The sequence below is a fragment of the Mus caroli genome, unplaced genomic scaffold (genome assembly GCF_978045245.1).
Source record: "Mus caroli unplaced genomic scaffold, Mus_caroli_1 scaffold_2, whole genome shotgun sequence".
Lineage (NCBI taxonomy): Eukaryota > Metazoa > Chordata > Mammalia > Rodentia > Muridae > Mus > Mus caroli.
The window spans coordinates 76529911-76547414 of NW_028227257.1; the positions used below are offsets into that span (position 1 = coordinate 76529911).

The 17504-nt window shown below is 44.5% G+C and overlaps 1 protein-coding gene across 6 annotated transcripts in view; it reads left to right on the forward strand.

Moving 5' to 3' along the window:
• Window positions 1–17504, forward strand: part of Kiaa1549l (KIAA1549 like) — a 295926-nt gene that overhangs the window by 152528 nt on the left and 125894 nt on the right. The gene's annotated exons all lie outside the window — the stretch shown is intronic.

Here is a 17504-nt window from a genome sequence, read left to right on the forward strand (position 1 = left end):
CTGAGCCACCTCCTCCTGGCCAGCACAGTCATCTTGTTAAAAAGCTCCTTTGTCAATTAGAGCTCATTCAATAAGACCAATGTACAAACACTGAAGATACTTAACCTATATAAACTGAATATATTTGGAAATAAGCACACAGTCTGGACCACCAAAGAGTCATTGTTTCAATGCCCTAAATGTACCCATTGTCTCCAAAGATGCCTTCCCACTCTCCTTCTCATACCTTTTATGGTGAGAGGATGTATAAGTTACCTTCTGCTGCTATTATAATGGACCATTACCAAACAACTTATAGGGTGATGGTGTTATTTGGCTTATGGTTCCAGATACATAAGAGTCTGTCATGGTGGCAAGGGTGACGGCAAGCCACAGGCATGTCAGTAGGGAATGAATGTCGAGCGTACATATCCTGAACTGCAGCAGGAAGCAGAGAGCACAAGCTGGAAGTGGCTTAAGGACACAAACACTCAAGGCCTTCTTCTTCCAGCAAGATCCAACTTTGCAAACCTCCCTAGAAAGCAGTGTGTCAATGGGCATACGTACATAACGATAGATGTGTGTATTTAAATGCACACACGACATTATAGGTTTGTTTGTCTTAGTGGCAGGAAAGTGTGGCTTTAAGGACTGGCGTTTGGACTAGCAGTTAGAAACCATGTGCTAAGCAATGTGGTTTTTATAAGCAACATTTTAAAGGTGCGATCTTTTCAAATTCCTTAAAGAATGTTAACTGTGGTGAGACACAGGTTTAGGTAACCTCTAGTGAGGCAGGACCTGGTTGAGGTTAGGAATGTGGACTCAGGGACCAGACAGCTGCAGTTAAAGCCTTAGCTGTGACACGTGCAAACTGATGGACTCCGTGTAAATTGTTTCTCTCTCTCTCTCTCTCTCTCTCTCTCTCTCTCTCTCTCTCTCTCTCTCTCTCTCTCTCTCCCTCTCTCATGCGTGTGTGTGTGTGTGTGTGTGCATGAGGTCATAGATTAGTGACTGGTCTCTTCCTTAATCATTTTTCACTTTATATACTGAAACAGAATGTTTTACCTTGAACGTAGAGCTCATTAGGTCAGCTAGCCTAGCTAGCCAGCTTGCTTTAGGGGTTCCGATCTCTTCTCCTGATCACTAACATTATAACTACACCACCAGAGCCCCCTGCAGTCCCATGGGTGCTGAGCATCCTAAGCACTTTATCCGTGTGCCATCACCCTAGCCCCTAGATGTTTAGTTTTTCTCTACCTGCAGATGAAAATTAGCCTCTTCCTGATAACATTGCTAGGAAATCTCACGTGCTTACATCCATGAGCCTTAGAGAGATGCAGAGCTGCAGGAAATAGCAAGTGCTAGTATCTGCCAAGAGGTAGATGCTCTATGGGTTTGATGAGGAGTTTACATACAAGGGGGATGCCCTGACAGTGGACTCATCATTTGAGAACAAGGTGGTTAGACAGACATCCTCCTCCAGACCCTACCAGATGGTATACAGGGTGGACTCGACTTTACTGCAGAAGAATGGTGTCTGTGGTGGTTAAGCTGAGTCCTAAAAGGGATCTCAGTTTCTTCTCTGGGACCAACCCACCCTCCCATTATAGCCAGACACCTTGAGACTCCATTGCTAGTCACAGATTAGTCTGAAAGTCTGAAGCAAAAGGAAAACCCATGAGTCTCTCCTCATGGGTCTGATACTTTTCATTACTGTTTATTAAGTCAAAGCACTAGGAGACAGAGGTGAACTACCAATGAGTAAATCTAATGTAAGTAGATCTTACTAGTGTGTACACCAAAGGAGCCCCCTACTAAAATGCCCATTTTAAAGTAAACACTATATTGATACAACCACATATATAACCCTTTGAAGCAAATAAACTATAAATGAAAATTATCAGCTATAAATGGGATGTTTAGGTTTTTTTTAATTTTAATTTTTAAAATTAGCCTATCAGCTAACAGGTTTCCTTAGAGCATTTTCATACGTACTTTGTCTTGGTTGATCCTGTCCCATCTATGCCCCTTCCTGCCCCTGGTTATATTTTGAGTTTTGGTACTGTTAACAGTCTTGGGGGAGGAGTTAGGGATTTAGCTCAGTGGTAGAGCACTCAGTTCTGGAGATGGGGATGGGAAGCAAAACTGTCACACACAGAGGTGGTGATGGCACACACCTTCAATGCCAGCACTCAGGAGGCAGAAGCAGGGGGATCTCTGAGTTCCAGCCTGATCTACACAGTGAGTTCCAGAGCCTGGCTGGGATTACATAGAGAAATCCTATCTTGAAACCCACCCCCCACAAAAGGGATGTTGGGGGAGAAAACCTTTAAGGCCGTATCCACCTAAAATACCATCTTCTTTACCTTTTATTTTAATCTTAGAGGTAATCAGCTCAGTCATGACTCAGTGCTAATAAAGCTCGTCTCTAATTTCTTTTTTATGAGAATCTGAAATAACACATCTTTAAATACTGTTATGCATCTTAATAGAGTTATATTTCTGTAGTAAAATGTATGCTTAGTCAGTCATTGATGAATGTAGAAGTTATTGGGTGTGGTGGTGTATGCCAGAAATTTCGGCATTCAGAAAGGCATTGCCTAATCATTTAGGAGGATCAAAAATTCAAAGCTAGCCTTGACTACATAATAAGACCTATGTCAACAAGACAAAACAAAACCCAAGAGACCTAAATAAATAAATAAATGATGATGTTTACTGTTAATATTAGTAAAATTTTGCTTCTTTGGCCCCCTCAAATAGACTCATCCATCAACATCCATGTAGCACCTCCATCTGGAGAGGAAGACACTCCAGTATTTAGCTTGCTGTCTTCCCTCCATTACTGTGCCTGACAGTGGTGGACCCATCAGTGTAATGACGCTGACTCCTTGTGTTCGTTACAGCACCGTTATCCTTGAGACAATGGTGTGTATGGCTGTGTGTGAATAAGCCTGAGAGCAGACTCTGAGAAAGAAGTCCACCCTCAGCTGTGGAGTGGTTTTCTGATTCCACGATGCACTCAATCCTCCCAGCGGTTCAGTTTTCCTTCCTTTGTCCCCATCCTCACTCCAGAGCCTGGTATCGCTCAAGGGCAATGACTTCGACTCTGAAATGATCTAAGCTGGAATTCTCTCAAGGTGTTCTTCAGAGCATTGCTTCCCTGGGACGGTTGTAGGCCTCACCAAATGAAAAGAAGAAAGAGCAGAGTTCCACAGTCCTCTCCTGTGGGCTTTTCTGGGTTAAGCGGTGCCTTTGTTTACCACAGGCTTTTCTGAGCCGTGTGTGCTTGTGTGCTTGTGGATCTCCCCTTGGAGACTTCCTAAAGTGTTTCTGATAGAGAAGCCTTTCTCCCTCTCCAATGCACTCATTGTCAGGTGTAGCGGATGCCAAGTTGTCTGCATGCCTCAAATCAAGGAGGCTTGTTTTCTTTTTAACACAACAGAATACTCAGACACAAAATGAGTGAGAAGTTCTTGCCTGTCTTGTGCCAGTATAAGTGGATCAGGGCTGGAGTTCTACACGACAGCCTCCGGGAGCATGAGGGGTCAGAGTGTGGTTTGGAGTTACATCATTTGGTCCTTAAGTACACTGAGAAGCCTTACATTCTCTCTGTGTGTATCTATATGTGTGTGTGTGTGTGTGTGTTGTGTGTGTGTGCGCGCACACGTGCGTGTGCGCGTGCGCATATGCTTGCGTATATACCTGTGCTGGCTACTAGGAACCTTATAAAAATTTTGCTATTCAAGAAGCTACATATTATTAACTAATTTATTATTACTTGATACACATATAATAGACACATGATTGAAGAACACATATACATTTCTGTTTATAACTACAATTTACTATACCCCCAACTCCTCATGCTTGCTTGGGAAAGTGTGCAGCTGATGACTTTGCTAAGTAAGCTGTCTCCACATTCAGTTGCTTGAGTGTGTAAATAAGAGGATGTTAGGCTGAAGGACCTCATACAGAGGCATTAGAGTCTCACTAACCTTAAGGATGCAGGATAGGACTGGGGCTGGAGCCCAGAGTGCCCTGGGTTCAGTCCCCACTATCTGTACTGTGAGGTGCGGCAGTGCAGGCCTGTAAACTCAGCACTAGGGGGGGTGGAGCCATAAGGGTCAGGACTGCAAGGCATCTGCTCCGAAGAGAGTTAAAGGCCAACCTGGGACATGATGTGTCCAAAACAAGAAAAGAAAAGAGTGTTAAATGAGTGACTTTCTCAGGGGCTCACTGGAAGAAAACAGGCAGAATCATGCTGAGAAAGGACAGAGATTCCGAGTGGATCAGAAAAGCCAATGACAGAAGGCAGTATGTAAAGACCTACCATTGATGTTCTGGGGAAAATGTGTCCCCAAAGCCTTTTAAGACTTTTTGATGATAATAACTACATTTTGATGATAATATTTATTGACCATATTCCGGGCTATGGTAATGGATTAATGCCTTTAAGCTTTTCGAGATGGATATGATCAGCCACACCTTGAAAAGGAAAAGGCCCCAAGGGACAGGATAACTTGCCTCAGTTTATACAGCTGGTGTGAGGTAGTTGGACTGGGAACTCCAAATCCCACACTCTGAGCTGTGACACCGAGCTACCTTCATGTGAGGATCATAGCTATCTAATCGTCATGACAGAGATCTTCATGTCAGAGAGCACATTATATATCATTCAATGTGTAATAATAAGTGATTAAAATGATTGGAGAGCTGAGGATGGTGGGTGGTGCACATTTGGAATTCCAGGATTCAGGAGGCTGCAGCAGGAAGATCATGACTTGATCCACCCTGGGCTCCATAGTGATAACTTTGTCTCAAGAGTACAATGCTGTGGTTTGAATGTGATAGGTCTCCGTCGCCGTGTGTGTCTGAACACTTGGTCTCTAGCTGGGGTGCTGTTGGGTAAGATTGTGGAGCCTCACTGGAGAAAGTGGACCCATGGGTTACCAGTGCCCTAGGTACCCACTGCACAGAGACAGTGGTGTTGAAAGCTCAGGAAAAGAGGCTTATTTATAGAACTGATAAACAAACTTAGTGTGATAGCTGTTGGGATCGCTAACTAAAGTGTAATTCCATGGCGGCTTTGGGGAATAACATACAGCCCCTCTCCGTGGAACAATGCTTTCCGAGGGTTAAAGTGAAGAAAAGAACGTGGGCGGAGTTGGATGTGCAATGTGCTCACAGTCTGGGTTGTGAACCACAGCCTTTCCAAGAACAGAGTCAGGAAGTAGGGTCCCTGTGGAGTGACATGGGCGGTGGTGGGGGAAGCGGGAGTGGCAGGACCCTTCTTTTTCTTCCACCTGCCTAGATTGATTCTAAGTTTTCTTTCATGGTCACCGACTTAGTTACCTTCTTCATCTCTGTGACCAAAATACCTGGCAGAAGCAACTCAGGGAAAGGAGGATGTGTTGGCTTTGAGCGGTTACATGCTCAGCGGGGGGTGGGGGGGCGTCCATGGTGGAACACATGGTACCAAGAAGCAGAGAGAACAAGTTGGAACTGTAAACAGGTATATCAGACAGTCAGGACCTGCTGGCCTCATTCCACTAACCAGGTCCCATCCCATCCCAAAGGACCCTCAACTTCCCAAAACAGAGCCACCAGCTGGGACCAAACACATGAACCTATGGGGACCGTTTCCCATTTAAACCATGGCAATCGTATAAGCCCAGAGGAAGGTGAAATTATATCACTCTTCTAATGGGGTGTCTGTGGGGAAGGGCCAGCTTCATTTTAAGAGCCATTTCACAAATGGTTTGAAAGCAATAAAGTTTTTAAAACAGAAAATAGCTGTGGAAGAGCTTTGAAAGTTGTGATGTTTCTGTTGATTCAGTAAGCAGAGCTTTCTCTTTGGCTGGCATCCCTTCAAGCGATGGCAGTCGGGTTCTATTAACTGGTGCGTTTTGTTTTAAAAAGGCCCAGGAGGAATCATCTTGGGCAGGAAGATTCTGGGCGCCAAACTTTAGAACTTAGGCTCCTTGCAAGGGATTGCAAAGTGCATAAGTGGGTGTCTTATATTAAAGTGTGGGTCGGATGTTCCAGCACAGTGATGGCTTTTAATCCATTTCTTTTGGCCTTCTGGGAATGGAGGCCTGACAGGTCTCGGTGATTTAGAGCTATGCTGGGTAATGCTTGCCGAAGCAGCAGCATAGCAAGCGAGAGCTTCAAACTTGGAAGAAGAGGCAGCTTCTGTGTGGACTCCATCTGGGCAAGTCACTCCAGCAGGGTAGAACGTTCCCCAAACCCAGACACGGAGTTCATTCCCTCTTCATCATGTGGTGCTGAGAGCCTGGGGAGCTGGAGTCAGAGTGTGTGAGCTTCTGTGACCGTGGCTAGCAGTTGAACTCTTTGAATCTTGGCTCCCTGTCCTGCAAGATGGGAGTGACCATGTTTGTCATCTACCTCACAGGCATTGTGCTGATTTGTGTTGTCAACTTGACACAAATCTACACATATCTGTCTTCATTGAGAAAATGCCCCCATTCAGTTGGCTTGTAGGCAAGTCTGTGGGGTATTGCCTTGATTAATGGTTGGTGTGGGAGGGACCAGCTTGGTGAGGCAGTGTCATCCCTGGGCAGTGGCCCTGGGCTTTATAAGTAGGCTGAGTGAGCACAAGGAACCAGCCAGTAAACAATGCTCCTCTATGGCATCTAAAATAATAATAATAATAATAATAATGACAATAATGATAACATTAAAGCAAATAAACCAGAATAGGACAAAACAAATAAATGAATCAATGGGTAAAAAACAAAAATGAGCCAATGAAAAGCCCAAATAACATGTATTAACATAGAGATATGAACATATTCATACAAAGAAATCCCATTAAAAAAACACATACACAGAAATAATACCCCTGAATATCATAATATGAGCAAAAGATCTGTAAGGTTAAAACAAAAGAAAAAGAAAAAGCCTAGACAAAGTTTTACAAGGCAACAAACTTCCAAAAATAGCACTGAGTTTGGTTTGTGATGGCCATCCAATGCTGGGCACGGGGCCTGCCCGTATGTGTGGTTTGTATATGTACCCAGTGAGACTCCGTGGGAGAACACAATTTTTCCTTTGTGAATGGTTATCAACTGAGGGTAGCTTCTGAGCTAGGCTTGGGGCCTTGTGTCCCCTTCCACTCTCGGCACAGTGGCTCCAGGTTCCTGCCTTGGGTTCCTGCTCTGGTTTCTCTCCATGATGGATGGCTACTGTAAGCTGAAATAAAGCCTCTCCAAGCTGCTTTTGGTTGTGACATTTGTCACACCACCAGCAGCAGCATCCCTAACTAGGATCTGTACCAGGAAGAACAAGGTAAGAGGATGGATATGGAAGAAAAGGGAAAATGGTCGTGTGGGGCTCTGACCTCACAGGGCTTTCTGAGTTTGCCAGGCATCCAAGCCCTCTGAGGAAGTGGCTGCTGAGTGTGGCCATGACCCTCCTGTCTTACCAAATGAAGATGTAATAATAACATGAACACTAGCCTGAGTCTTCAACAATGGTATCCAGTGTATTGTATAATATATTTATTGTGAGAGAGTCTCACTCATGTGCACATGTGTTTTGGTCACATCCACTTGCTTGTTCCCTCCCCTTCCACTTACCCCATATCTTAGTCGGGGTTTCTATTCCTGCACAAACATCATGACCACGAAGCAAGTTGGGGAGGAAAGGGTTTATTCAGCTTACACTTCCATACTGCTGTTCATCACCAAAGGAAGTCAGGACAGGAACTCACACAGAGCAGGAACTTGGAGAAATAAATGGATACAGAAACCAAATGGAGGGATGCTTACTGGATTGCTTTCCCTGGCTTGCTCAGCTTGCTTTCTTATAGAATCCAGGACTACTACCCAGGGATGGCACCACCCACAAGGGGCCCTCCGTCCTCAATCACTAATTGAGAAAATGCCTTATGGCTGGATCTCATGGAGGTATTTCCTCAAGGGAGGCTCCTTTCTCTTTCATGACTCCATCTTGTGTCAAGTTGACACACAAAACCAGCCAGCACACCCCATATCCTGTTTTCTCTTATCCCTCTCTTCTTCATGTGCTGTTTTTATTTCATTTTTTATTTTTCTTTCATCCATTACACCCCAACCAGTTTCCCCTCCCTCCTCTCCAGCCTCCACACCTCCCTTCTCCCCAGATCCATTCTTTCTGTTTCCCTTTGGAAAAGAGCAGGCCTTTTGGGGATATCAATCAAACTGGCATAGCAAGTTACGATAAGACTAAGGCACCCATCCTCATGTCAAGCTGGACAAGGCAACCCAGAAGGAGGAAAAGGGTCCCAAGAGCCCACAAGAGTCAGAGACACTCCCATACCCTCCCAACTTCATGGGCTCTGTTTTTAATCCTTAAGTGTGTTTAGTGCTGTCTGCATGCCCATGGGCATAGGGCCATGCTCTGGAACATGAGCTATTTATCCAGAGCCAATTCCCTACAGAAAATTGATTTTTTTTCCTCCTTTAAGTAGCTATCAGTTACCAAAAGCTCCTCAGCTAGGGATGGGGTTTAGGGGGCCCCTTCCACATTCTTGTTGCAAATGCACTGGCTTATCTTGTGCAGGTTTTTGTGCATGCAGCCAGAGCTCACTGCAAGTCCTTAGGTGCAGTGGTCCTGTCCCGACTGGAAAATTCCATTTTCTAGAAGTTACCTTTCAATCTTTCTTCTCCTTCTGCAACAACCTTTTGGGAGAAAGGAGTATAAGATAGAGGTTCCATTGGGGGCTGAGCATACCTCAACCTTATACTCTACATCTGGCCAGTTGTGAGTCCCAGATCGCCAGCATTGTGTGGGCATTGTGTGCCAGGCACAGTTCTGAGGGCTTCACAAGTATGGCTGAGTCTTAACTCTACAATTCCTGAGATCAGCACTGGAATTACTCTCACTGCTCAGGTGAAAGAATTAAGGCACAGGAAAGTTAAGTAACCAGCTCAAGTTCACACACCAAAATGAAGGGTAGAGTTTGAGGTCAGCACCCTGGCTGTAGGGCTTGTACCAAGCCACAGACGTTTTTCTCTGGAGTGTGAAACAGTGTGCTGTAACCCTTTACTCTGTGGTTGACTTCATGTTCTACATCAGGAGCTGGCTGTGGTCAAGTGTGTTTCTCAGGAAACCTGGGCAGTGATGGGGAAAGCCTCATTGCTATGGTTAGCATCTCAGCTGGGCTGGCCAGGGAACACTTGCTTCTCCCCCGTGCTCCAGCAGTGCAAGAAAGACAGCCTGACTGGGAAGGAACAGCTGTGTCTAGCTTGCGAAAGTCATTTTTTAAAGGTCAGAAAACAGCCCAGGGCAGGGCTGAATCTGAGTGGGTGTGTCTGAAGTTCAGACTTGGGGCTTTGGAGACAAAGGTCTGTTTGATGAAACCAGAAGGCTCAGCCCTAAGACCTGGGGGTCAGAGTGGTGTGTGCATGTCTGTGTGTCTATGAGTGTGTGTCTGTGTGTGTCTGTGTCCAGTATATACACATGAGTGTTGGTGCTCGAGGATACCAGAGGTGTGGGATCCCACTGGACTTGGAGTTATAGGTGGTTGTGAGCCACCTGACAAGGATGCTGGGAATCAAATTTAGTTTCTCTCCAAGAGAATTGTGTGCCCTTAATAACTGAACCATTTCCCTAGCCCCTATCTTATTTTTTTTAAATAAAGGATGTTCCATTCCTATACATCTGTCTGTCTGTCTATCTATCTATCTATCTATCTATCTATCTATCTATCTATCTAATCTATCTATCTAATCTTTTCATCTACCTACCTATTCATCCATCCATTTATCATTTATATATTATTATTTCATGTCTATGAGTGTTTGTCTGCATGTATGTCTGTATACCACCTACATGTCTGGAACCTTTGGGGGGGGTCAGAAGATAGAGTCAGATTCCATGGAACTGGAGTTACAGGAGACACCATGTGGGTGATAAGAATCAGACACAGGTCCTTGGGAAGAACAGCAAGATCTTTTAACCATTGAACCATCTCTCCAGAACCCACCTTATTTTTTGAAATAGGGTCTCTCCCTGAACTTGAAATTCTCTCTTTGGGCTCCACTGGCTGGCCAGCCAGTCCCCACCTATTTCATCACCTATAGCACTAGGGTTGTATGAGCACACACCCAAGCTCAGCTTTAAAAAGGTCCCGGAGACCCCAACTTAGATGTGATGGCTATTGTTGGTTGTCAACTTAACCATATCTAGAATGACTTGATGGCAAAGAGTAGTCTGTCATTCTACATTGAAAAGGACTGTGGAGGTGGTATGAGACCGAGAGGTCAGTCAGAGTGGACTGGGGAGGTAGATCTGCAGGTACAGTACTTGAAGTGCAGACATGAGGACCCGAGTTCCAAAATCCCCTTCTTTCATGTAAAAACAAAACCAAAAAGCCAGGCACAGCAGCAGACTTCTGCACCCAGCACTGTGGGAGGTGTGTGCAGACTAAATGACTCCTAGAGCTCACTTGCCATCCCATCAGCCATTGAGCTCCAAGTTCAATGACATATCCTATCTCAAACAATAGCTATTGTGACCAAGGAAGACACCTAATACTGACTTTTGGCTTCCACGTGCATGCACGCACAAATACACATACCAACAGTTCTATGTGTATGAACACATGGATACTAACACACACACACACACTATTTATAGGAGTTCATTAGGGAAAATCCAATAAAGTTGTATTACGAGACTGGCCCACTATTTTTCTTCCCCTTTACAATGGGATTCAGGAATGAGAGGGCATCCCATCTCATTGCAACATCCTAATCCATTTGCTGCTATGGCAATGCTGCTTCTCTGCAAAGCCTTCATTCGCTTCACATCCCAGGTACTATGTTAGACTTATTTCACAACTCACTGTGGTAGTTCAATGGATGCAGTAACTTCTTTTTGTCTTATCTTGAAACCAACCGTGTACCATCCTTCATGCTACCAAATCAACCGTGATAACCTGAACTCTGTCTCATCTTCCTGCACTTCTGCCTTACCATACTGCCTTCTATTGCTCCTTCCTTCCTTCCTTCCTTCCTTCCTTCCTTCCTTCCTTCCTTCCTTCCTTCCTTCCTTCCTCCTTCCATCCCTCCATCTCTTCCTCCCTCTCCCGCCTCCTTCCCTTCCCTCCCTCCCTCCCTCCTTTCCTTACACTTTAAAATAGAATCTTGCCATGTCTTGCACTCAGCATTCCAAGTGAAGAAATTGCAGGCATGGCTACTACACATGTCCCTGTATTGATTTTTCTACTGCAATGTAACAAATTGCCCCAAACTTAATGGCTCGACAGGAGTTGCTATTATTTCATGGTCTCTATGGGTCACCTGGCTAGGGAAACTTCATTGGTCCAGGGTTCCGGGCTGTAATTATGGTGTTGGCAGGCTGCATGGACCTCTGGAGATGTGACTGGGGAAGAATCCACAGGCAAACTCACTTGGGGTTAAAGGCAGAACTTTTAGTGTGGTTGCCACACTGGGGGCCTGGCTTCCTTAAGGCTGTCAACACAGGAGCCAGCCATTCATGGTCTCTCGTGACTGGAGGTCTTTGCCACAAGGACTCACAAATCAAGCTTCTTACCTCAGGAAGCCAGTGTGAGGGAAAAGTCTGCTAGGGCAATGGCATAGATAAGGTCACTGTATCCTTTCCTTGTCTTGTTTAGAAGTAAGTCACAGGTCCCTCTCAATCTCTAGGAGGGATATCACAGAAGGAATGGCCAGCAGTGGACCATGATGGCCATCTCAGAGCTGGCCAGACATATCACCTGGACTAGACTTTCACCTCCCTGCCTTCCTTTGTATGTGTCTTAAGCTTTCTACAGCCTGTCTCTAAATTTACCTCCCATTTTGTTTATTTATTTATGTGTGAGATGGTGTCTCATCTAGCCCAGACACAGTATGTATGTAGCCAAGGCTGACCTCAAACTCCTCATTTTTCCTGCATCCTCCTCCTGAGTCCTAGAATCCTAGGTGTGTTCCTAGCTGTTTCCTCTTTTGAATAAGCACCATCTAACTTCTCATTTTTGACTTGTAAAATGTTCTTCTGGGCTGGGGAAATGGTTCAGAGGCTAAATGCTGGGCAGGTGTAAGGAGCTGGGTTTGGATCCCTAGGACCCGGGTAAATAAATGCCTGCTGGGGGCCTCAAGGCGTCTGCAAGCTGTAACTCCAGCCTCAGAGCATATACACAGGGTATTCGCAGAGCAAGCTAGATAGCAAAACTAGCCATGTCAGTGAACTCTGGGTTTGACTGAGACCTGGCTGGTGAATAAGGTGAAAAGCCTTATTAAAGATAACTCCTGATATCAATGTAGGCTTCCACATGCATGAGCACACACACATACAACACATACACAGCATACACACATACATGGACACACACACATACATTCACATGTGTGGGAACACACATAGCACACACACTTATATCGACATACATGGGTATATGCACATACAACACACACAGCACACACATACATGAGCACCCAAACACACATATATATCCACGTATGTGAGTACACACACATACCATACACATCCACATTCATGGGTACACACACATATACACTCATATATACATACATACCATAAAAAGTGGAAAAAAGAACATTTCTTCTATCTGTAGGGTTTCTTTTTAAAAAAATTTTATTGGCTGTTTTGTTTATTTACATTTCAAATGTTATCCCCCTTCCCAGTTTCCTCTCTGAGAATCCTCTATCCCAAACGCCCCCCTGCCTCCACAAGGGTGCTCCCCCACCCACCCACTCCTGCCTCACTACCCTAGCATTCCCCTACACTGGGGCATCAAGCCTTCATGGGACCAAGGGCCACCCCTTCGTTTGATGCCAGACAAGGCCATCCTCTGCTACATATACGGCTGGAGCTATGGGTCCCTCCATGTATATTCTTTGGTTGGTAGTTTAGTTCCTGGGAGCTCAGGGTGGGGGGTATTTCTGGTTGATTGATATTGTTGTTCTTCCTATGAGGTGGCAAACCCCTCCATTGGGGTCCCCCTGCTCAATCCAACGGCTGTCTGTGAGCATCTGCCTCTGTATTTGACAGGCTCTGGCAGAGCCTCTCAGGAGACAGCTATATCAGGCTCCTGTCAGCAAGCACTTCTGGGCACCAGCAATAGTGTCTGGGTTTGGTGGCTGCATATGGGATGGATCCCCAGGTGGGGAAGTCTCTGGATGGCCTTTCTTTCAGTCTCTGCTCCACATTTTGTCCCCGTATTTCCTTTAGACAGGAGCAATACAGATGAATTTGTTTAATTAGCAAAGACATTGTTCAAAAAACTATAATAATTTTTCAGTAATATGAAAGGTACCTTTTTTTTGGTTCCTAGAACCTGTCAAGAATCTAATAAAGGCTATAGAGACCCACTTCCTGGAAATGAAAGACACAACCCCACATGTGCTATGCCAGTGATTCTTGATGCCCAGCTTCCCACTCTTCTCTCAGTGTTGACAGTGCCCACTTTAACATGCCCACAATTTGGGAATTTAGTTAGTGCACCATGGAGACAGCTTATCTTTGCTCTGTGGTGTCCAGGCACTGGGTGGAAAGACTTACACAGCTGCAGAGATTTAAACTGCTGAGGGCAGAATGATCTAGGGGCAGCTTTTATCAAGTGTGTATGCTGTCTGTCTGAGGTGCTTGGTTTAGTCTGGAGTATCATCTGCCTGTGGCATGGGCTGTTTAGAGTGGCTCCCAGGTTCCAGAACAGGGAGGGCAGCTTCCCAGGTACTCAGCTGCAGCTGTGTGGCTTTTTATGACATAGTATGGCATTATTTTGCCACACTCTAGTTGGCAGAACAAACTCAGGTCCACTCAGCTTCAAGGGGGAGGAGGAAACCTCCCACTCAGAGCGATAAAAGAAAAATTGCAGCCATTAAAAGGGCTGCCATGTGCGTGCACACAAAAGTGCTTAGGGAAATCCTGGAATCCCAAACTCTAAAGACTGCAAGGGGCCACAAAGGAGTCTTGGGTCCGCTTTCCTTGCAGCTCCCTGCCGCCTTCTGCTGGACCCTTGCGGGTGTTTTTTGACTGGTCTGCTGCCATCTACTCTTGTCAGTTTGTTCCTCAGTCCAGAGGTAGAATGTTTCTTCCAAAACATGGCTTTGCTCCCAAATATTCCCTATTCCCCAGCCCTCTCCACCAACCTGAAACCCACACAATTCTGTGATCCAGCAAACACCCACGCCTGAGGTTTTATCTCATGCTATGTCCCTCCTCACTCTTCTGATAAAACTATTGGCTACCTTCTTGTAGTTATTTTTTTTTTTCATTTTAATTTTATTCTGTGTGTATGGGTATTTTGCCTGGGTGTATGTCTGTGCATTATGTGTGTCCACTGACAGAAGAGACTGTCAGGTCTCCCAGGACTGGGGTTAGAGATAGTTGTGAGTCACCATGGGGGTGCTAGGAATTAAAACTGACTCCTCGGGCAAAACAGCCAGTGCTCTTAACCACTGAGCCATCTCTCCAGGCCCTATTCCTCATGTTCTTACTCCTGTTTTCTGTTGCAGGGTCTTTGTATATACTTGTTCCTCTGCATGGAGCATTTTACATTCCCTTGTTCTTTGGGTCTTGATACTTTCTCAGTATTGTTCTTCTCCTCTTCCTTGATCAAATCCCTACCCTCCCTACTGTGTTCTCCTAAGAATTGTGCATCTACAGGCTATAGTAGCCTCATGCTTACATTTGTGAGGATGTCAACGTTACATCCTTATCTCCTATAGCTCAGTATGTTCCATGAAGCCAGAGGTCATCCTTTCTTCCTCCAAGACATTGCTTACTCCAGAGTGTGGCATAGAGCAGTCATTTGCTGGGGGACAGAGAGGAGGAGGGAGAAGGGAAGAAATGAAGGAAGTGAGGAAGAGATGAATCAATATGAAAGATGCACATTCGGGTATGTGTAGTAGTGAAGTGATGAGCTCATTAACTTAAACCAGCTCGTTGTGCTTCCCACAATCTTATTAATTAGAGGACTCTCTTTTATTATTAAGCTATAATCTCTCTTCCCCTGGTCTGCAGTTAAATAACACATCCAAAAAGTTTTTCCATGGCTGGTCAGAGGACTTTTGGGTAAAGGCACTTAGTATGGAGCCTGATGACTTGAGTTTGATCTCCAGGATACATATGGAGCAAAGAAAGAACTGACTCCTGCAAGCTACCCTCTGACCTCCATGTCTGGATTCATGGAATGATCTATAGGAGATATGCTTGTACTGTTGTAAACGGTATGGATGTACAATGTAAACATGAGGCTACTATAGCCTGTAGATGCATAATCCTTAGGAGAACACAATAGGAGGGTAGGGGGTTGATCAAGGACACCACATACAAATAAATGAATGTTTCAGAAAAGCCTTCCCATGTGATTCAGAGAGATTCTGACCCCTGTCAATGAGTCTCTTTAAATGTTTGTGACAGCCCTCAGAACAGAGAGATAAAACGGGTCCCTAAGGTCAATGGCAGGTACAGTTAGCCAGCATGCCTCCCGAAGGCCCTAGCCATCCAATGTTACATCTAACTCAAGATCACATCTTCATCCTTAGAGATAAGCTCTTTGTCCGCAGCTTTTGACAACACTGATATTTCAGGGTGCTAGGCTGTGACACTCATAAAGCTCTGAGTGTTGCCCAGGATCTCAGTGCAAGCAGACAGGGACCCCTCTTTACAAGGTAAGATCTCACCAAGATAATCTCCTAGAATGTATCCTTTATTCAATATGCATTTGGAGAACTTAAGATATAGCTAGGCAGCATTTAAAAACACTTTCTGCTCTTGCAGAGGACCTGACTTGGGTTCCCAGCATCCACATGGCAGCTCACAGCAACCTGTAATTCCAGGACCAGGGGTTTGGACACCCTCTTCTTGCTTCCCTGGGTACTGCATGCAATGGTGCACATGAATACATCCATGTCAGTTTCTTAATGTGACACTCAAATGTCGTCCTGGGGGAGCAGTACAAAGAACCATGACTGGATCCTAACTCAGTTTTAGAATTTTAATTTACTGTTTTATTTTTGAATCACCACACACAATAATAGGTTTCTTTTGATACCTTCGTACACACTAAGTTTGTCTAAACCTATTCTCCATGCTCCTCTCTCCCATCTCCCCGCAGTACCCCTCCATTCCCAGTATTCTCCTTCTGACCCCCATGTCACAATTTCTATTATCCTCCCCCTCCCTTACCTAAAGCCTCCTCACCCCTCTCATGGCTCCTTTCTAGTTGCATGGCCTCCATCCACCTTCATCCCACATACATGTAGACATAAACACGTAGAAGCTAGAATCCGTGTACGGGAGAGGACACATGGTATATGCGTTACCTGTTGCCTGGATTGCCTCTCTTAGAGAATTTTCTAGTTTGGAATGTTTCTCTGTACATTTCCCTTTTCTTTACAGTTGAATAATTATTATCTATTCTCTGCTAATGGACACCTAAGTGGTTCAATGTCCTTGCTATTGTGAACAGAACAGTAACAGACATGGCTGGGCAGGTGTCTCAGTGATGAGATACAGAGGTCTTTCAGTTTTATGCCCAGGAATTCTGTATGTGCGTCGTATGGGAGTTTTATTTTTTATTTTTTGATAAATGTTCATACTGATTTATATAGTGGCTTCGCCAATCTACATTTTTACCCACAGTGAATAAGGGTTTCTCCTTCATTACATCCTTATTGCTTTTTAAATGACAGTTATTCTGCCTGTGGTGACAGATCTGTCTTAGAGACAGATCCTCTAAGAAGTTTTAATTTACCTGATGGTTGGAGGTTGGACATTACAATAATTATTTGTTGGATACTTGTATTTCTTCTTTTGAGATGACTTTAGCTCATTGGCCCATTTTTTGACTGGCAGCTTCATGTTTGTGGTGTTTAATCTTGCAGTTCTTCATAGATTCTAAATGCACTATCCAGATGTAACAGATCTGGATCTAGATTGAAGCATGGCTGGCTTGCTCTTCTTCTGTAAACTGTATGTCCGCTCGGCTGATACGTTCCTCTGCTGTGTAGAGCTTTTCAATCTCATGTAATAACAGGAAGTTCTTGCCTATTATTAATTATTATTATTAATTATTAATTATTATTATTACTACTACTATTATTTGGGTTATTTTCAAGACATAGTTTCACTGTTTTTAGCCTTGCCTGTCCTGAAACTAACTCTGTAAACCATCTGATACACTATTCTCTGCAGTTCTTCACCCCAATCATCTTTTCAGTGGCTGTCACTTGCTAATCGGTGAATATGGCTACTCCCTCAGCTTCATGTATGTCGTTGATAGTTTTGTTTTTAAGTTACTACATTCTGAAGTCAACAGTGCTTGATAAATATCCAACACATATTCCAAGGGTTGAATACTGAAAAGTCAGTTGAATTAAATTATTCAATACTTGGAGACAGCAAGATGACATAAAAAGAGACTGCCACCAAACCAGATGTCTCAAGCTCGATTCTCAGGACCTACATAGTAGGACAGAAAATGATGCCCAAAAGTTATCTTTTGACCTCTACGTTCCTGCATACACACA